Raw genomic sequence first — 22,864 nt, 5'->3', positions numbered from 1 at the left:
TATATTTGATTAAATTTTTTTATATAATGAAAATATTAAAAATAAAAAATTTTGAGTTTTAATTTTATCCAATGTTGTTATTAGAATATATCTATTTAAATCCTATTTTTAATACCTTGTATATTATTATTATTATTATTATTATTATTATTATTATTATTATTTATCTGACGTATATCCTAAAGACACATGTTAAGATGATAAATTAAGAATTTTTTTTTTTAAAAATACAAAATAATTTAAATTTTTAATACTTTTATTTTTTATTTATTAAATGAAAGCATTTCAAATATTCTATTTATAGTAATTTTATTATGTTCCTTTAAGGCACATATTAACTAAATTATTATTATTATAATTAGATATTTTTTAATATGAAAAATATTTAGATATTGATAATCATTGGACACTAATAGTTGAATAATCAATGATGGCAATACACATAAGATAAAGTAATGCCCGTTAGGTGTGTTTTTAAAATGTATCTTATTTATGATGGTCGATTTGTAATATTAATTCTAGTATTTTATTTCTTATGTTTATTTTGAGTATATATTTCATGCGTTATTAAAAAATAAAAAAAAAATAAAATTTTCAATTGCATATAATTTTCATTTTCACTCCCTTATTAACAACAACAACAACAATAATCTCTAAAAATAATTGTATGCTATCAATTAGAAAGCAGCTTCCAACTAACGGACTCTTTGGCAGGTGATGGTATCATCATCAACTACATATATGAAGCATGTGCAAAGTAAGAGGTTGGGATATGATTTAATTTACCATAGAAAAACTATGGGTTAACCACAACATTAAGAAACTGAAATATCTACAATATGCCCGATCCATTGAACCTTGATGTATGTTGAAAGTTGCTATATAGTTACTAGTATATAATTGGTAGAAAATGTCAGCGTGTTAATGGTGATAAAGAATTATATCTAGTATGTAGTAGCCTTTCTAAAAGCAATGATTTAATATTTAATGTGAATAACGAGAGAAAACATGGCACTTTAGAACGAACAATAATAATAATTATTATTATTATCATTATTATTATTATAAAGGGAAGTTAAAAAGAAGGGGATGGTGGAGAATGAGGGTGTTTGTGGACCGTGAAATGGGCATATTCGTTGCTCCTTTGATAAAGATTTGGTTGTCTCTCCTAAATGTTTATAAAACATTTGCATCTTAGTATCTTACCTTTGATTTTAATCATCCAAAGTTGTGGGTGTGGTTGTGTGTGCTTGCATAAGATAAGCAAACTTGGACCCACTAATCACCTACACATCTTTCTGTTCACCTCAGCCTTTCTATGTGGCTGAGGTGCTAACTCGTTGGTAATGGTAGTGGGTGTGTGGTTGCCACCCTTTTTTTTTCTTCTAGTATATTTGAAAGAGTGGTTTTGAAAGGGTTTAAGAAATATTTATGAACTATCATGTATAATCTGAATCAAGAAAAATATTTATTTTCAAGAAATATTTCACTATTTAACATAAATTCTTCTTATTGTCTAAATGACATTTTTTATGACGTGTAGTTCAACTGTATCTTTATTTTATCTTAAATTTGTTATCTGAAATAATATTTTTTTACCAACAAAAAAATAATTACAAATTAATTATTTATATAAAATATATATTAAAAATAAATTAAATTATATATTTATATAAATATATAATAATTAATTTGGTAATTAATTTTTTTGTGTGCATATAGCATTTTTTTTTATATTTTTATTCGCGTTCTATTAATTGAATACTTAAGTACTAAGAATTTGGTTGAGAGCGCTTTCAAGTTTTCAACTTTGATAAGATTTATTAATGGCGTTGAAATTTTAGTGGTGTATGATCGTGTGTTTCAGCGGCGGAGGTCAAATAAAGACGGCTAAAACAAAAACGTGTTAAATTCATAATGTAGATATATACACTATTAATGCAATTACTGTTTTATTTAGGTTAGTATACTCTTACACTAACCAAGTTGGGAAGTTAAGAGTCACCAAAAACAATTTGAGGTAGTTCTTGATGAGGGGGACAAGTAATGTTTGATTTGGGTAGGCTAAGTGAATAAGTCAAAATGCAGTTGAATGGGCTCATCAATATTTTTCTTAAAAAAGGAAAAAATTGAGAGGAAGTAATTGAATAAGTCAAGGAAGTAAAAAGTATCATTGGTTCATCCAATAATTAAAAGTAAATACTTGTTACGATATGCATAATGATGTGGATGCTCATTTAATGAGGGATGATTCATTCTTTTCACATATGAGAATTTACTTTTTCAATGCTAAATAAAATTAGAGAAAAGCTTAGTATACAAGCGATTAGGGCTTGTAACTATTACAAGTTTATTAACGCCTAATCCGCTAAAACACGCTGCAACTCCTACGTCACTTACACGCGCCATACAAAGATCCCGCGTTTGTATAACTACCAAATTTAAAAGATTTGTTTCCTTCTTTGTTTTCTTTCTTTTCAAATTTCATCGTTCTTCTTCTCGCGCGTCTTCCCCTGATTTTTCGATCGTTCTTTTCCTCTCCTTTCTCATTGGTTTGTTCTTCGTCATTGACGTTAGTTTTTCTCTCTGTAACTCCAGCTTCGTTTTGACATGGTGTATTTATAGTTTTTGACATAGTGTATTCTGCAACCTCTCTGTTGTTGATGACCAGTTTGTTCCGAAGGTTGGAATGACCTTTACCACCCTTGAAGATGCTCGAAAGTTTTACAGAAACTATACCAAGGTTGCAGGTTTTTCTACAAGAGTTCGGAGCACAAATAGAAAGGAAAATGAGATTAAGAATCAATTGATTACATGTAGCAGAGAGGGAAAATGAAACTCTCATAGCAAAGACTCATTTGATAGGAATTGGAATGATTTTCTGCTAAACTTTGGTCTTGTGGACAACAAGTGGCTTTCATGTAGTGTTGGGTTAAAATCTGCAGCAGGGGTGTAAATTTAATTTGTTATCGGGTGTATTTATAGTCTGTGTTTGGGTGTATTATGCAGATCTCTATGCAGACCGTCATATTTGGGTTCCAATCTATCTGGATCACCACTTCATATTATAGTGCCTGTAAATCAGACATTTTGAATACACCAGAGAGAGTTTAATTAATTTTGGTCTTGTGGACAACAAGTGACTTTCAGGTAGTGTTGGGTTAAAATCTGCAGCAGGGGTGTAAATTTAATTTGTTATCGGGTGTATTTATAGTCTGTGTTTGGGTGTATTATGCAGATGTCTATGCAGACCGTCATATATGGGTTCCAATCTATCTAGATCACCACTTCATATTATAGTACCTGTAAATCAGACATTTTGAATACACCAGAGAGAGTTTAATTAATTTTGGTCTTGTGGACAACAAGTGGCTTTCAGGTAGTGTTGGGTTAAAATCTGCAGCAGGGGTGTAAATTTAATTTTTTATCGGGTGTATTTATAGTCTGTGTTTGGGTGTATTATGCAGATGTCTATGCAGACCGTCATATATGGGTTCCAATCTATCTGGATCACCACTTCATCTTATAGTACCTGTAAATCAGACATTTTGAATACACCAGAGAGAGTTTAATTAATTTTGGTCTTGTGGACAACAAGTGGCTTTCAGGTAGTGTTGGGTTAAAATCTGCAGCAGGGGTGTAAATTTAATTTGTTATCGGGTGTATTTATAGTCTGTGTTTGGGTGTATTATGCAGATCTCTATGCAGACCGTCATATATGGGTTCCAATCTATCTGGATCACCACTTCATATTATAGTACCTGTAGATCAGACATTTTGAATACATCAGAGAGAGTTTAATTAATTTTGGTCTTGTGGACAACAAGTGGCTTTCAGGTAGTGTTGGGTTAAAATCTGCAGCAGGGGTGTAAATTTAATTTGTTATCGGGTGTATTTATAGTCTGTGTTTGGGTGTATTATGCAGATCTCTATGCATACCGTCATATATGGGTTCCAATCTATCTGGATCACCACTTCATATTATAGTACCTGTAAATCATGCATAATTCAGAACTCTTTCTCTTTCTCCTCCTCATCTTCTGCTGCTTCTTCTTCTTCAAAAACGATTTTACCATGAATAATCGAAAAAAACGAGAAAACAGAGAGAAAAGACGTAAATGAAGAAGAAGAAGAAAAAGAGGAAAACGAGGAAGAAGAACGTGCAGAAACGAAAGAAAAGGAGAAGAAGAAGAGTAAGAGGAAGAAGAACGTGCAGCAAGAAGAATAAGAAAAATTTCAGAAACCATGAAAATCGAAAAAAAAACGAAGAAGAAGAAGAGGAAGAGGAAGAGGAAGAGGAAGAGGAAGAAGAAGACGAAGAAGAGAAGAAGAAGAAGAAGACGAAGAGAACCGTTTGAGTGGGGCGCGTGTAGTTACGCTCCATTCAAAATGAGTTAATGCGCGTGTTAATGAAGTTTGGGCTGATAACTTGTAAAACTTGTACGGCCTTTTTACTTGTATGTGTAGCAGGCCCCATAAAATTAATTGAGTTTGTCTTTAGTAAACTTAAGGCTTTTGAGTTTTTCTAATAGACACAAATAATAAATTATAAATATACCCCACATGGAGTTTAATAATAATAATTATTTTTTGATGTTTACCATAATTTTTTTTTTAAATTTAACTAATAAAACTCTTAATTCACCACACTCACAGCCCCACCCCCAAACTCACCATACGGTACTCTAATACCCAAATTCTTTCCCTGTTAACTCACCACCACCTACGTGACTCTCCGCTGATCTCAGTCTTCACCGTCGCCGTCCAGCCGAGCCGTCGCCGTCCAATTCATCTCCCCGTCGTTTGTAGGCTCTCCCTCTCCGTTGATCGTTTAATAGCAAGTCATCCATCAAAGCCAGTGTCCACGTTGGGTCCAAAAGCGAAGCAATAATTGTGGCTTTTCTTTCAAGTAATTTTGTTTAAATGCCCAAATCCTTGATTGTTAGTAGTTAGAGTATTATTAAACTGATGATGTATCATCTTGTTATATGGTTAGTAGTTCGAGTGCGATTGAATGATGATGTGCCTTCTTGCTATATCGTAAAAATAACAATTTGTTGCTTTTTATTTTCATGGCCATATTGTGATCTTTTATTTTTATTTTGGGGTGGAATTGAGCATTAGTGATTACTGAAGTAGGGATTGTATGTTATATTTGTTCTGTTCTGTGCTACAAGCATGTTGGTGTAGCTAAGATTCATGCCAATTTAGTAGTTATATGTAACAATTATAATTCTCCATTATTGTGCTACACTTTTTTTTTCTTTTTTTTATGCTTCGGAGGAAAGGGCGGTTTCAACTTTCAATGCTGTAGTGGTTTGAATAAACATAGATAATTGAAGACTGCGTGTATAAACAATGAGATGGAGACAATACGATGGACCTTTATTGAAGTAGGAACTAGGAAACTCAGGTTGATGGTTCCTATAAACTTCTGTATTTTGTAATCTACACCATATTGTGTTGGCATAACTGATAAAAAAAAATCAATAACTGCTGCTTAGCTTGATGTTATAATACCCAATCTTAAGTATATGCAGGTTTTTTATCTTTAAGGGAAGCATATCAAAGAAATCTGATAATATATCTGAGTGATTCTCATGACTACACTAATATGGCTGATATGACTTTGCTGATATTGTAACAAGATGTATATCCTGGATATTTTGTTGCACTGAGTTATCTGTATATTTTTGCCAGTGTTTTTTGGTTACTTCTAAAAAATCAACACATTCACAGAGGCAGGAATCTCATTGATGACACTAACTACAAAGCACCATGATGGCTTCTGCCTATGGCCTAAGTTTTCCTTTAAAGCTAAACTAAGTAGTCAGTAACTTGTATGATATGATAAGGTATGAAAGGTGTAGCATGAGTGCTAGCTTTTCCATAATAATGTGCACTTTCTCTCAAAAAAGGCAAAAACAATAATGGAGCTACATTACTTGTGAGCCTTGTTAGTGTTTCTATCTCAATCAACAATAAATAGATGCCAATGCTTCCAAATTAGGCCAGGGTGGTTTTGGCACAAATCAGAATCACTAAAAAAGCTAAGTGAACTTCTTGACATTTATTACAATTCAATGGGGAGGAACTGTGTGTTACTTCTAAATGTACCTCCAAATACAACTGACTTTGTATCTGATGATGATGCTCATAGATTAAAAGATTACAAATTTTTAAGTAGTTAGATAACTAACTAATTAATTTAATTTTATTGTATCATGCGCTTTAATAATATCAGATGTGTATTGTTGGATTTGATTTTAACTTTATATTATGTGCTTTAATTAAATGATCTCATTACTTGTAATAAGTAATCAAAACCTATGATATTGAATCATTCTTAGTGCATAATCATTAATATGCTAATTTTGTCCTCTTTCTTGATCATTCATTAACTCTTTTAACAGATATCAAGGCAAATCCTCAAATGCATTAAAACTACAACAAAGTTCAAATTTTATTCATTTTATTGAAAATTATAAATTTGTAACCTGGAATTGATAAAAATAAAATAAAATAAAAATTGATTTACATAATCCTTAAAATTATTCCTTAAAATTAAAATTGGTTTACCACAACAATATTGTTATATATATGAATTAAGAACTTTTAAGATCCTGAACTTTTTAAATGGTCATTGGTTACAAGGAAAGAAAATAAAACATAGTAATAAAACATGACGTTCAATATCAGCCTGAGAAACACTTCGCTGGACTTTCTTCAAAGCTTCCTCAAAGTCACACATAGCAACAGGATCCTTTGAAATCTCATTCTTGGGCATGTTCTTGATCTCATCGCGTGTTTTCCCGCTATCTTACGCCTCATACCATTCAGGGAAGCATCGCGACATACATTTGTCAAATCATCTCCACTATAGCCTTCTGTACGGCGAGTCACGTCATCTATATTGACATTAGGGGCCACCTGGTGCAAAGGCAAAACATGATTATCTTGTATTTGTTAGATGCTCGATGTCTTTCATTTGAATCCATTGAAAAAACAAATTAAAGGCAATACATAATAATAATATCTTTAAGACAGTGTCATAGGTAAATCACAACGTCCTAACTTGCCTCCACAGTCTTCAAATTGATACGGATCAACTCTTTACGACTCTCAAAATTCGGAAGAGGAATGTATATACGCTTTTCCAGCCTTCGCCTGATTTGATTTGCATCAACATCTAATTGTATCAGTACATGCACATTAAAAGAGTTTTCTGACAGATATAACTAATTCATCGCATACTTCTATCACTTGCAATGCACATTAAGAAGTATAAGAAAAGGATGCAGAAAAACAAATACAAACCTCAATGCCTCATCTATGTCCCAAGGGAAGTTTGTGGCTGCCAAAGCCATTACTATTTTACGGGTACCATCTTCATTTGTGGAACTATTGTTTACACCATCAACCTGAACTAGAAGTTCAGACTTCACCCTTTTGGATGATTCACGTTTCCCAGAAGCCTTGATGAATTGAAATGCAACTCATCAAAAATCAAATAATCTCAACTGATACTACAAACTCAGGGTGAACCCAAGGGGTAGTTGACAACCATTATCTCCCAACGCAAATAAAAATATGGCATACATGACGCAAAACTCAAGATTTTTATGTAGGGAAAAGAATATCAAAGACTTACCCCCTAACATTGCACAGAGAATCAATTTCATCAATGAAAATTGTACTTGGTGCATATGCTCTTGCAAGATCAAACAAACACCGCACCATGCGTTCGCTCTCACCACGCCATTTGGAAGCTAAAGTTGCGGAAGAAACATTAAAGAAAGTGGTACCGCATTCAGTAGCAACTGCTTTAGCAAGAAGTGTCTTCCCAGTTCCGGGAGGCCCAAACATGAGAACACCTTTCCACGGTCCCCTAATCCTCTGTAAGAATCACATATAATGAATTCCAAAGAAAAGATCTTTCCATGACAACAACAACAGCCTGCTTAAGGTCATCGAAGCTCAGCATAACAAGAGAATTTGTGTGCATGACTACACAAGCATGAGAGAATTCCAAGGAAAAACAAGAAACAGTAGCATGCAAGATTAATTCAAATTTCAACATATAGCGAAACAACTACCAAGGGAATAAAAAGCACCAGACACCATAACAATCATAAAGTATAACATTCATATACACATCAGAATACTAGAATAGTATGTATAGATAAACCATCAATACCTAGAAATACTCAAGCATCCATAATGGAAGGACAATAGCTTCTTCAAGAAGCCTCTTGGCTTCAGTGAGGCCTGCAACATCATTCCATCTCACTCCGGGAGACGTCTCTAACACGTCCCTTTCGAGCATCTCAGCTAAGTCCAGATCAGGACCTTCATATTGCCCCTTCTTTGTCTTCCCATCATCACCATCACCATCACCATTCTATCCATATTGGAAGAAAAATTTTTATTTTTACTTGGTGATTAGATCTACTTAGTAAGGTTAATAATAATAGTGTAGTGTAAATGGAATCATTGAATTTGCCTTATTAATAATACTTTAAGAAGTCGGTTAGTTGCTTAGCAGAAATTTAATTAATCTAAGCTCTATACATTTTACACGGTTCTTAGATACAAGAATCCTCCCCCTAAGTTTTTTATTGTTGGCTTAATTTTCAATTCTGATCTCCATTCTCAGCTTCTAAGGAAGCAAAATCTAACAATGAAAACTGAAGGGTATGCATAAAAAAGGTTAATTAGCAAGGTTTTTCTTTCCAAGAGAATCACGCCCTTCTGTTATGCATCTCACAATTCTACGGAATACTTCCCTAATCGAAAAAATTTAATTGAAAAATTCGGAAATTAGAAGTTCAATTATGCACAAAAAAAATTAAAAAGAAAGAGGAGAGAAAGCTCATCGAGATAGATCTCTCCAAAGGATCCGCTACCAATTTTCCGACCAATACAAAACTTATTTCCAACTCGAGGCTCCATTAAAAGTCAACCTCTTTTGAGCAAAACCCTAAAAAGGTTTCGAAAATTTGAGAAGATAAGCGAAAGCTGAGCAATAACAGAATTTGACCAAAACCCAACCAATTTTCATTGTGGAAGAAGGCAGAGGACAATGGGTAGAGAAAGAAGCAGAGGGAAGAGGAGAGTAGAAGAAGAAACGGAGGTTCAGATGAAGAAGACAGAGGAAGTGGGTAGAGGGAAGAGGCAGGGGCGCATAGCTGCTGCAAACAAGGGTTTAATTCTGAACTTTTATATTGGACAATATTAAAATATTCAAAGAGTTGTTATCTTTTAGTGTAATTTTTAATAAATTAATAATAATTTAAATATAAACCATTAGATCATTTGTCAATTTAATCTAACGCTTTTCATTTAGTGGTGCATCAGATAAGCTCATAAGAGGTGGGCTGATTTTAGACAGACCCAAATTAATTAACACTTCTCTTGTACGTCTATAAATAGGCATGAACTAATAGAAATATAGATATAGCAATAAAAAGTTAATATTTTCCTTTTTCTCTCTCTACAGTAACAAAACAAATGCAATTCTCTCTCTCTTTACTTTTATTACTTCTTTCTATCTTTACATATATATACATATTACAACATATAATATTAATGTATATATATAATCATTATTGAGCTAATTATACTAGAGCCTTTTATTTACATATTTTTATTTTATATTTACATCTTCCTTATTTATTTAGTTGTTTTACAACACGTTATCAGCACGAGACTCTGATCAAATTTTTAGGAAGACTCAGGTAACAAATTTTTATTATGTCGAAACTCTCTCATCTTGAATTCAATACTCTTGATATATCTGGAAACAATTATTTATCATGGATATTAGATGCTGAAATCCATCTTGATTCAATGGATCTTGAAGATACCATTAAGGCTGAAAATAATGCATCCCAGAATGATAAAGCCAAAGTCATGATTTTTCTTCGTCGTCATCTTGACGAGGGATTGAAAAATGAATATCTCACATTAAAAGATCCTGCAGATCTTTGGAAAGACCTTGAAGAAAGGTATAATCATCAGAAAACGGTGATACTTCCTCAAGCTCGATATGAATGGACGCACTTGCGTCTACAAGATTTTAAATCTATAAATGAATATAATTCTGCAATGTTTCGAATCACCTCACGAATGAAATTATGTGAGAAAAAGATAACTGATCATGATATGTTGGAGAAAACTTTCTCAACCTTCCATGCCTCGAATGTGCTCCTGCAGCAGCAGTATCGAAAAAAAGGGTTTAAAAAATATTCTGAGTTAATTTCTTGCCTTCTTGTTGCTGAACGCAACAATGAGTTGCTCTTGAAAAATCATGAAGCGCACCCAGCTGGCGCCGTCCCATTTCCTGAAGTAAATGCGGCAAATTACCCTAGAAGAGGTAAATGGCAAGCTTTTAATAATAAGAAAAATTATGGAAGGAAAAGGAATTATATTCAAAAGAGAGGATCTCACCAGAAGTGGGATAAAGAAAGAAATATCAGGCAGAATAAATCAACAGAGGATAAGTGTTTCCGTTGTGGTGGAAAGGGCCATTGGTCACGTACCTGCCGTACCCCAAGGCACCTAGTCGATCTTTACCAGGCATCTTTGAAAAAGGATGACAAAGGAAAAGAGTCGAATTTCGTTTCAAATGATGCTGAAAATTCCACCACTCATTATGATGTATCTGATTTCTTTGAGGATCCTGAAGGAAATATTGGTCATTTGATCAATGATGTAATAGTTTAATGTGTGAGATTGTTAAGTATTCATGTAAATAAATAATGTAAAGAACTTATTATTAAGTTTTATTTTCTATGTATTTAAGTTTCAAATATGATGTATATAAATAATGAAATATTAATGTTTATGAATTTTGAAATTATTAAATGTGTCATGTTTTAAAATAAAATTTTAGTATATGACATTATTTTATGTACAGTATTTCTTAGAAAAATATTTCTGATCAAGTATTCAATTTAACTGTGCATACTACTCATTTTATTATTATTTGTCTTTGAAGAAAATGGCAAGGATATATAATGAAGATGTATGCCTTGCAGATAGTGCAAGTTCGCACACTATTCTCAAAAATGATATATATTTTACCCATCTGGTACTAAAAGAAGAATGTGTTAATACTATTATTGACTCAGGCAATGTGATAGAAGGCTCCGGAAGTGCTATAATTTTGTTTCCTGGAGGAACAAAATTCATAATAAATAATGCACTATTGTCTACTAAATCTCGAAGAAACTTGTTGAGCTTTAAAGATATTCGCCGAAATGGATATCATATTGAAACAATGAATGAGGGAAATCATGAGTATTTATGTATCACAGCTCATGATTTGAATAAAAAGGTTATATTAGAAAAGTTGCCCTCACTTTCATCTGGGTTATATTATACCAAGATTAGTGCAATTGAATCACATGCCACTGTAAACCAGAAGTTTACTAGCCTAAATGAGTTCATAACTTGGCACGATCGATTGGGTCATCCGGGAATAACCATGATGAGGAGAATTATTGAAAACTCTCATGGACATTCACTAAAGAACCAGAGGATTCTTAAAACTAGTGAATTTTGTTGTGCTGCATGTTCTCAAGGGAAGTTAATTTTAAGGCCTTCATCAGTAAAGATTGGATTTGAGTCCCCTGAATTCCTAGAAAGGATTCAAGGTGATATATGTGAACCTATTCATCCACCATGTGGATCTTTTAGATATTTTATGGTCCTAATAGACGCATCTTCGAGATGGTCACATGTGTGCTTATTATCTTCTTGCAACCTGGTTTTTGCGAGATTACTGGCTCAAATTATTCGATTAAAAGCACAATTTTCAGAAAATCCAATCAAAGCAATTCGTCTTGATAATGCTGGTGAATTTACTTCTCAAGCTTTTGATGCTTATTGTATGGCTAATGAATAAGTGTTGAACATCCAGTAGCTTATGTTCACACACAAAATGGGTTAGCAGAATCACTTATTAAACGCCTCCAATTAATTGCTAGACCCTTACTTATGAGAACAAATCTCCCAACCTCGGTTTGGGGGCATGCTGTTTTACATGCCGCAGCACTTATTCGTTTGAGGCCAACGAGTTATCATCAGTTCTCTCTTATGCAATTAGCTTTTGGCCAGCAGCCAAATGTCTCTCATTTAAGAATATTCGGGTGTGCGATATATATTCCCATTGCACTACCTAATCGCACCAAAATGGGACCCACCAAAGAAAATTGGGGATATATGTTGGATATGATTCTCCCTCTATAGTGAGGTATCTTGAGATACAAACTGGAGATGTATTTAAAGCCCGGTTTGCGGATTGTCATTTTGATGAATCAAAATTTCCAACATTAGGGGAAGAGAATAAGCTTCCTGAAAAGGAGCTTAACTGGAATGCATCATCGTTGATGCATTTAGATCCTCGATCAGGGCAATGTGAACTGGAAGTTCAAAAGATTATACATTTGCAAAGAATAGCAAATGATTTGCCTGATGCATTTTTCGATACAAAGAGGATAACTAAATCTTATATACCAGCGAAAAATGCCCCAATCCGAATTGATGTCCCAGTAGGACAAGTAGCCACTGAAGCAAATTCACGCCAGAAGCGTGGCAAGCCTGTCGGTTCCAAAGACAAAAATTCTCGAAAGAGAAAAGAGGTAAATAATATTCCTGTTGAAAAAGATATAGTAGAGACACTTGCAGTTGTCCAAAATTTTGATATAGTGTTAACGCCAGAAGACGTTCAGGTACCTGAAAATTGTGAAAATGATGAGATCTCGATAAATTATGTCTTTACAGGAGAGAAATGGGACCGAAATAAGACAATTATCAATGAAATATTTGCATATAATGTGTCATTAAATATCATGCATGAAAGTAAGGATCTTGAGCCAAGATCAGTCGAAGAATGTCGACAAAGGAATGATTGGCCAAAATGGAAAGAAGCCATGAAGGCTGAGTTAGACTCACTTGCTAAACGTGAAGTCTTTGGCCAAAATGTAGTCCGTACACCAGAAGATGTAAAACCTGTTGGATATAGGTGGGTATTTGTGAGAAAATGAAATGAGAAAAATAAAGTTGTGCGCTATAAAGCCCGACTTGTGGCACAAGGTTTTTCACAAAGGCCCGGTATAGATTATGAAGAAACGTATTCCCCTGTAGTGGATGCAATAACATTGCGTTATTTGGTCAGTTTATCTGCATATCATAAACTGCATATGCATTTAATGGATGTGGTAACAGCCTATTTATACGGCTCATTAGATCGGGATATCTATATGAAAGTCCCTGAAGGACTAAAGATATCTAAACCATCCAATGAATATTCGCAAGGGTTATATTCAGTCAAATTGCAAAGATCTTTATATGGTCTAAAGCAATCTGGACGAATATGATATAATTGTCTTACTGAGTATCTGGCCAAAAACGGTTTCAAGAATGATGATATATGCGCGTGTGTTTTCATAAAGAAATATGCATCTTGATTCATTATAATTGCTATGTACGTTGATGATTTAAATATTATTGGGACTCCTGAAGAGATTCCAACAATTATAAAAACTCTAAAAAAAGAGTTTGAGATGAAAGATCTTGGAAAGACTAAATTCTGTCTCGGCCTGCAGATCGAGCATATAAAAAATGGGATCTTTATTCATCAAACAACATACATTGAAAAGATCTTGAAGAGATTTTATATGGATAAGTCACATCCATTAAGTACCCCAATGATCGTAAGGTCTTTGGATGTGGAAAATGATCAATTCCGTCCTAAAGAAGAGAATGAAGATATCCTTGGTCCTGAAGTACCATATCTTAGTGCCATTGGAGCGCTAATGTATCTTGCTAATAATACAAGACCCGATATATCATTTGCTGTAAATTTACTAGCAAGGTATAGTTCCTCTCCAACCAGAAGACATTGGAGTGGAATCAAGCAAATCTTTCGATATCTTCATGGAACAGTTGATATGGGATTGTTTTATCCCTATAGATCCAAGTCATAATTAGTTGGCTATGCAGATGCTGGATACTTGTTTGATCCACATAAAGGGAGATCTCAAACAGGATACCTGTTCACATATGGCGGTACAACTATATCATAGAGGTCCACAAAACAGACGATAACAGCAACCTCTTCTAATCATGCTGAAATACTGGCGATTCATGAAGCTAGTCGTGAGTGTTTTTGGCTGAGGAGTCTGATTCAATATATTCTGTCATCATGTGGACTGATTGATCATAAGATAGCTCCAACTATCCTGTTTGAAGATAATACAGCATGCATTGCTCAACTTAAAGGCGGATACATTAAAGGTGATAGAACAAAGCATATTTCTCCCAAATTCTTTTTCACTCATGACCTTCAAAATCAAGGGACAATTGATGTCCAACAGATCCGCTCAAGTGACAATCTAGCAGATTTATTCACAAAGTCACTCCCAAAATCCTCCTTTGAAAGATTGGTACATGAGATTGGGATGCGCCGATTTCGAGACATTAAATGATGTCGGCAAGAGGGGGAGACTGTACTCTTTTTTCCTTGGTCAGGTTTTTTTCCCATTGGATTTTTCTTGACAAGGTTTTTAATGAGGCAATCCCCATCACAAAGGATATTGTACTCTTTTTCCTTCACTAAAGTTTTTCCCATTGGGTTTTCTTTAGTAAGGTTTAATGAGGCATATTCCTAAATAGACATCTAAGGGGGAGTGTTACGATATGCATGATGATGTGGATGCCTATTTAATGGGCGGTGGTTCATTCTTTCCACATATGAAAATTTACTTTCTCAATGCTAAATGAAATTAATTAACACTTCTCCCCTATAAATAGGCATGAACTAATGGAAATATAGATATAGCAATAAAAAGTTAATATTTCCCTTTCTCTCTCTCTCTCTCTCTACAGTAACAAAACAAATGCAATTCTATCTCTCTTTACTTTTAATACTTTTTTCTATCTTTACATATATATATATATTACAACATATAATATTAATGTATATATATAAATCATTATTGAGCTAATTATACTAGAGCCTTTTATTTACATATTTTTATTTTATATTTACATCTTCCTTATTTATTTAGTTGTTTTACAACAATACTCATTTTGATGCACAAATATTCCAAAAAGTTTTATATTATTATCTAATGATATATTTTTATTAATTTAACAGTAGATGATTAGAGCAATTTAATTTTAATATTAGCTTTTATTTGAATTTTAATTTAAATCTTATAAAATGTTATATTAACATCCGTCAAATTATATGTTATAAATAATAATTTAAAAACTAAACGTAAAATTTGATATTTCAATGTTGGATCTTAATTCAATTTAAATTTTATATTATTTTTAATTATTTTATTAATATATTTATATATAAATTTAATTAACTTTTTGTTAAGATGATATCATTTTTTTAAAATGAGATAAATTTTATTTTATCTATCAATTTTAACGTAAATTTTAATTTTAAATTAATTCACTTGTCAATAGTAATATTCTAAAACCACTCCACTAAAATTGCTCTTAGTTATTGTTTAAAAAAAATATAAACATCTAATTTTGTATCCAAATTAAATTAGCGTTAAAAGAAATTAAATTATGCATTAAACTTTTCAGAATTGATTGTACTGTATATCTACTATATAATTTTTTTGTTATATTTTATAAAATACAGCCTCATTCATATTTGATCGAGATAACGAATATCTTTAGAGAAGAATGATATTTAAGTTCAAAGTCAGTTAGTAATGTTTTATATTATACTTAATTAGATATAGAAATTAATTTTTCTGTTGGTTTTATCTATTTTTTTGGGTCTCATCATCATTTAATTCCTACGCTGATGATATGTAACATGATACGACTATTGTGATAAAAGAATTGAAATGTAAATATGGAATGCAATATAAATAAATGCTAAATGCTGAAATTAGTTAGGCCAATTAGTTATGAAGTTAGTAAGTCAGTTGTTGACAGTTATTTAACAAATTCACTGTACATGTATATATAACTCAATAATTAGTTAACACGGTACGATAAATCATTTTCTCATTTCACTGATTCATCTATTCTCTTGTCCAACTTTTCTCTAACTCCTCTCTCTATCGTTCATCATCATCTCTTCTTCTCTTTGCAGTACAATGGCCTTTTCATAGCCATTGCACCTGATTTTTCATTTCGCTTTTTGCTAACCTGCATCAAAGGTCTGATACCATTTCACATGGTATTAGAGTATTAAGATTCAACAATTGTTGAACCAAATAATCCAACTATGGATGATTCACTAAATTCCACTACTGATTTCGAGCGTTTTGCCTCACTCATGAACCAATCCTCTCAATTACAAGCTCATCTCAATCGATCAAATTCATCTTCAATCTCTGATCCTACCAACCCGTATTTTCTCCATCCAGGTGAAAATCTTGGAACTCCTCTTTTCACATTCCTCTTAAATGCTTAGCATTATCACCAATGGTCCCATGCAATATAAAGAGCTCTACGATCTAAGAACAAGGTTAGGTTTCTTGATGGTTCCATCACAAAGCCACTTGAAACTGATCCTCTATATGAAGATTGGGACAGATACAATAATTTTCTAATTTTTTTATCAATCTCTCACTCAGTCCAGAGTTTACTCATAGTGTTATGTGGATAAGCTCAACCTCAGAATTGCGATCAGATCTCAAGTATCGCTATTCACATAGCATGGAGATGTGTTCAAAGTTACAGAACTAAAGGAAGAATTCTATGCGCTTAGACAAGGTGATGCATCTATCACTTTCTATTTGCCAAAGCTAAAAGCAATTTGGGAGAATCTAAAAAATTCATGTGTGATTTCTAATTGTATATCATTCACTGCTGATTGCAATTGTGGTATAAAGATATAAGAGATTATGCATCTAAGGAGTATATGGTAAAATTCTTGAGAGGTTTGAATGAACAATTTTCAACAGTGAAGTCACAAATAACGCTGCTTGAAACTTTGTCTAGAATAAACACTGTCTTGTCTATCCTGCACGGCAAGAAAGGTAATTGAGTACCGAATTTTTGGAAATAAAATTATCACAAATTTATTAGAAGTGCAAGGATCTAACTTTCTCTCCTCAAGAGGCAGAGGAAGAAGAAAAAATCAGTTTGAAAGGGAAAAAAATTCAACTAATTCAAAGAGCTATGACAGATGATACTCTTCCAAAATGTACACCTATTGCAATAGAATAGGACATCTTACTGAAAATTGCTACAAGAAGAATGGCTTTTTTACACATATGAAACAAAAATAGTAAACCACATTAGCACTAAGAAGAAAATTAAAGAATCTTGTGTCAAACCTACAATTCTGAACAAGAAGAAAAAAAAATAATTACTCAATAATTGTGCTCACTCAAGATTAGAAAGAAATTTTAATGGCTTTGCTCCAACAACCATCTATCCTAGCTCCAAGTAGTGTTAGCTACATCACTTTATCAGCCACCCTTACACAGCCAAAAGGTAGGTATCTCTTGAGTACAACATGTTTTAAAATTTTTTCTTGGATAATTATAGTGGAGCCACTGACCATGCATCATATATCCAAAAAGCTTTCAAAAATTTTTTTTACATAAGAACAGTCTTTGTCAATTTATCTGATGGCTTTCAAATAACAACAAATATTTATGGTATAATACAATTATCAACAAATTTGATCCTTACCAATGTTCTTTTTATCCCAAATTTCAAATACAATTTAATTTCAGTGTAAAACTCGCAAAATCATTGCATTGTGAATTCAAATTCATTGATTCTTGCTGTGAGATATAGAACCGCCATCATTGAATATGATTGGGCAGTCTAATATGGTAAGAGATCTAAATGTGATAGATGTTGAACTAGGAAAGCTAACTAGTGAACATCAATAAATCATCAACAACACTCACAATGCAATAGAATTTAAGTTTTTTATGGTATGCTAGATTAGGTCACTTACCACATAATAGAATAATAGTAATGAAAACTCATTTTCCATTCATTGATTGCATTTTTTCATCTCATATTTGTGAACCATAACATTATGCGTGCAAGGCAAAAGAAACTGTCATTTTGTAAAAGTGTTACACACTCAATGAATAAATTCGACTTGCTACATATTGACATTTGGGATCCAATTTTTATCTTTTGTTTACTTCACACTACAAAAAAAATGCTGAATATTGTCAGATTTACCGTCAGATTAAACAAATAAATCCACCATTAGAAAGATTACCGTTGGATTTACCGTCGTCCTTGGATTGATGGTATAAACATCGCCAAAAACTGCTTACCAGCGGATTTATTCTGTCTGACACTAACTAGCAATGGATTTTTTCATCGATCTTTTTAATGGATTTGGCACTATTTCACATGATTAGATGCCAAGTTACCTTCGGATTTATCGGACGATAAATCCTACAGTAATGTTAATTTTATTTTTTTAATTTTTTGGCATAGTTAAACTACAATTAGTAGACTCTTGTTAACAAAATTGTTATTAAAAATTTAATGTTTCCAGATCTCTCGATACCTCTGCTCAGAATGCTCCGCCTGCTGGTGAAGCTTCTGTGTTAGCTTTTGCACCTCCTCCCTCAGGTCGACAACTTTCTGGCGATCAACAGGGCTGGTGGTAGAGGTAGAGGCAGAGGAAGCTGCCAACACAGAGGAGTGGAGCCCACTGGTGAAGAATGACCCCAACCCGAAGCGGTGATTCTTGTGAAGTTCAGAGGCAGTCTCGTACCAAATCCTATCGGGATCCACCACTGAGGTCTCAAAGCTGGCTTTGTCAGTCCCACTAGACAGCTGAGATTGCTAGGTCCGGCCAACCTCTTCATGTACTCCTCCTGCGTCACACACGTTAGTTGTGATTAGGGTAATAGTTAAATAATTGACTTTAAACCAAATAAACTTGAAACTTATGATTAATTTAAACTCACATAATGGGCCACTAACCGCTTGTCAGCAAATCTCTCCTTGTTTGCCTTCAAAGTATGGATATCCTTAAAGGTCTATGCCAGTGTTGCCTCACAATTCAATGACTTAGACTACAAATTAATATATCAACAAAGTAATAAAATAAACGAACAAATTAAACAATGTCAGACAAGTATAAGTATGAACCAAAATACAAAAAATCTTAATTCTAATTTCAAAAATATAATTTTAATTTTTTCGATTTCACTGAAAATCTTATGAAAATTTCGACAGAGCCTCTCCTAAAATTCGAATTTAGCCACCCTTGAAGGGTTCCATCCAACATTTTTCAGTAATCTCAGAGCCTAATCTAACTTATTCTAACCTATCCTAACCACCTAAATCCACTAAAATAGAAAATTAAACTAAAATTTACTTTACTAACTAATTAATTAACTTGATAATTAAAAAGGAAATTAAAAAACTAATTTAAGTTACTACTAAAACATTAAACAATACCAAAATTCTTACCAGTCTGGTCTTCGCCTTCATGAAGTTCGCCAACCCACCAGTATACCTTAACGACCTAGGCGAAGCCCTGTTAGCAAAGTTTGTCAGACAGCAACGCTTGAACCCGTCGTTATCTCTAAAATAGGCCTCAAATTCATGCTTGATGTTTGGACGGATCCACGATGTCAGGCGGTCTTTCCCCTAACAAATGTCGCTCACCATCTGCTGAAGTCGTTTGGCTGCCTAGTGGTCATAGATCTTCCTGATCATGACATTGTGTTCTGCATCCCATATGAATTTCAACTGCACAAAGTGATTCACGAAGATTAGTTAGTCACAATAAAATACAGTTCATATACAGTTAATTAATTCAAATGAAATTTGGTTCTTACCGCCCACTTCTTTCAATCAATGCTCTCTGGTCAGAGTCGGGATCTGCGAGTAGGTCTGCCACGAGTGGTCGTACATTGACTTAATGACCTTGGATATCTCTTTTGTGCAAGCATTAGGGTTTGGTGTAAACCTGTCAGAGAAAAAACCTCACATTAACAAACATATATGATAAACAAACTTAACATAAACAAACTTAAGATAAACAAACTTAATTTTAAAAAAATTGAACTCACGACTGCATGCCATCGGGTCAAATCCTCAGCCGGATGACGGGCAGTGGTGGAGGGGCATCCTTCTCGGGAGCAATTGAAGGAATCACCCATCGCGGGCTCTATCGACGTCGTTGCTGTATCTGCAGGGGGCGTAGAAAAAGGAGGTACCTAGTTCGGGTTTGGGACCATGACTGGGAAGCCTTGGGGGATTCGGTGGAAGCCCGCCCTCTACCATGACCACGTGACCTACTCAACCTATCTCTGTTATCTGTCGTCATGTCTGTATAACGAATATATTAATAACATATTAATAACATAACAAACACCAATAAATAATAATATATGAAGAAACTCAAAAAATAACAAATAATTCTAAAAGTGTTTTAGTGTAGTAAATTAAAAAAAGGAAAATTACATAATATTTAGTTTCAGAATAATTAAATTAGAATGAATAAGTGTTTTGGTTAGTTTAGCAAACTAACAAGTGCCTATAGAGCACTAAAACACTAATTGCAAAGGAAAAAATTTTCATTCATAAGAACCAAAAATGAATATATACATATATAGTTCTCTTGTAAATGCCATAAATATTTATCATAACATCAATTTAACAAAATAAAAAACATAAACTAAGATCAAAATAATTATTCAAATTAACAACTGCACAAAAATATAGCAACCTAACAATTAGTTATAAAAATTTCAAAAACATAATTTTAATTTATTCGATTTTACTGAAAATCTTATAAAAATTTTGATAGAGTCTTTGACGATCGGATTTTCCATCGGTAAAGAATTCACAAATAAGTTCGCATTGTAAGTATAGTTTCTAAATCAACGGAGAATCCTTTTGTGCAAAAGTTTTGGTTGTCACAAGTAACAAATCCAGTAAAATTTATAAACCGAAGTATTCAAACCTCGGGTCGTCTTCTCAAGGAATTACAGGGAGGTGTATTTTATTATTGGTTATGGAAAACAGTATTTTTGGGGTTTTTAAATAGGTTGAACAAGAAAAGTAAATTGCAAGAAATTAAATTAATAACTAATAAAGCTCTTGGCAAGGTATGAGAACTAGAAGTCCTATCCTAGTTATCCTTATCAATTGTGATGAGAATTGGCTTTTGCTCCCACTTAGTCAACCTCTAACTATGAAGGTATGTTAAGTGGATAAATCAATTTGATTCCTCAAGTCCTAGTCGATTCCTAAGAAAAGACTAGAGTTACGGAAATTCAAATCAATCAGCAAAGAATTTCAATTTTCAATCATCAGCTGAGTTTAATAACTCAAATGTCACCAATTACTCAACCAAAGCTAAGAATGTAAAAAGCTAAATTAAAATCATAAATATAAAATACCTCAAATTGCAATAAATAGAAAATCAAATTAAACATGAGAATTTATAAACCAAATAGCAACATAAAGTAATCAACAAGGAAAAGTAAATAAACTAAAGTACTAGAAGAATTAAAAGTAGAAGAGAAAACTAAATAAGAAAAGCTAATCCTAAAATCCTAAAACCTAAGAGAGAGGAGAGAGCCTCTCTCTTTCTCTCTAGAAACTACATCTAATCCTAAAATTGTGAATAATGAATGTTGTGTATGTTGTTAATTGAGTCTCTGCATGTTCCCTGGCTTTATTCTGTATTTCTGGGCCAAAAACTGGGTCAAAACGTGGCCCGAAATTGCCCCCAGTATTTTCTGAATTTTCTGCAGATCGCGCATGTCACGCGTATGCATCGGTCACGCGTACGCGTTGTTTGACGATTTTCCTCTCCACGCGTGCACGTCAGGCACGCGCTCGCGTCATTTGCGTGAACTCCAATCCACGCATACGCGTGCTGTGATTTTGTCCAAATCGCGCGCACGCGTCAGCCATGTGTGCACGTCGCTGTTCGCTGGTTGTCTCCTTTATTTCTTGTGATCCTTCCCTTTTTGCAAGCTTCCTCTCCATTCTCTAAGCCATTCCTGCCCTATGAAGCTTGAAACAGTTAACACATGGATCACGACATCGAATGGTATAAAGGAGAATTAAAATACACAATAAAAAGATCCCTAGGAAGCAGGTTTTCAACCATGGAACAATTTTGGGAAGAAATTGTAAATACATGCTAATCATATAAATAAGTGGGTAAAGACTTGATAAAATCACTCAATTAAACACAATATAAATCATAAAATAATAGTTTATCAACCTCCCCACACTTAAACATTAGCATGTCCTCATGCTTAGCTTAAGGAGATAAAATAAATGGGTAGAAAAAAGCAAGACTCATGAAATGCAACCTATTTATGTGAATGTAACTACATGCAAAATGTTTTACCTACTTGGTTAAAAGTAAACAAATCCTTCAAGAACAAATATGAACTGGATTTCACTAATTCAAATCACAAAATAAAGTACAAGTAACTTGCAAGAAGAAAATAGCTCATGAAAGTAGGGAACAAGGAATCGAGCATCGAACCCTCACTGGAAGTGTATACACTCTAATCGCTCAGGTGTTTGAGGTTCGATTCTCTCAATTCTCTACTAATCTTGCTTTCTAAGGCTTGCTCTTCTTCTACCAATCAACAAAAGTTTAATGCACAAATACACATATCAAGAGGTCTTTTAAGGGTTGTAATGGGGTTAGGGTCAAGGTAGGAATGTATTTGGTCAAGTGGACTAAAATCTGAATCCTTAATTGACTTAAACTTTTCCCACCTAACTTAAGACAATCCATGTAATCACTATACAAAATCTAACTACCTATTTACTATGTTTACCACATATTCATGCATCCTGATTCGAGTATGGGACATATGCATTGCTTTCACCATTTACTTTGGGGCATTTT

At 33.4% G+C, this 22,864-nt stretch overlaps 1 pseudogene; it reads right to left on the bottom strand.

Moving 5' to 3' along the window:
- Positions 1-6,303: 6,303 nt before the first annotated feature.
- LOC130980695 (katanin p60 ATPase-containing subunit A1-like) lies at positions 6,304-20,308 on the bottom strand (annotated as a pseudogene).
- Positions 20,309-22,864: the final 2,556 nt, after the last annotated feature.

This window comes from Arachis stenosperma, chromosome 5, assembly GCF_014773155.1.
Source record: "Arachis stenosperma cultivar V10309 chromosome 5, arast.V10309.gnm1.PFL2, whole genome shotgun sequence".
Lineage (NCBI taxonomy): Eukaryota > Viridiplantae > Streptophyta > Magnoliopsida > Fabales > Fabaceae > Arachis > Arachis stenosperma.
Note: the sequence above shows the minus strand (reverse complement) of the source record. Positions and strands in the feature narration are given on the sequence as shown.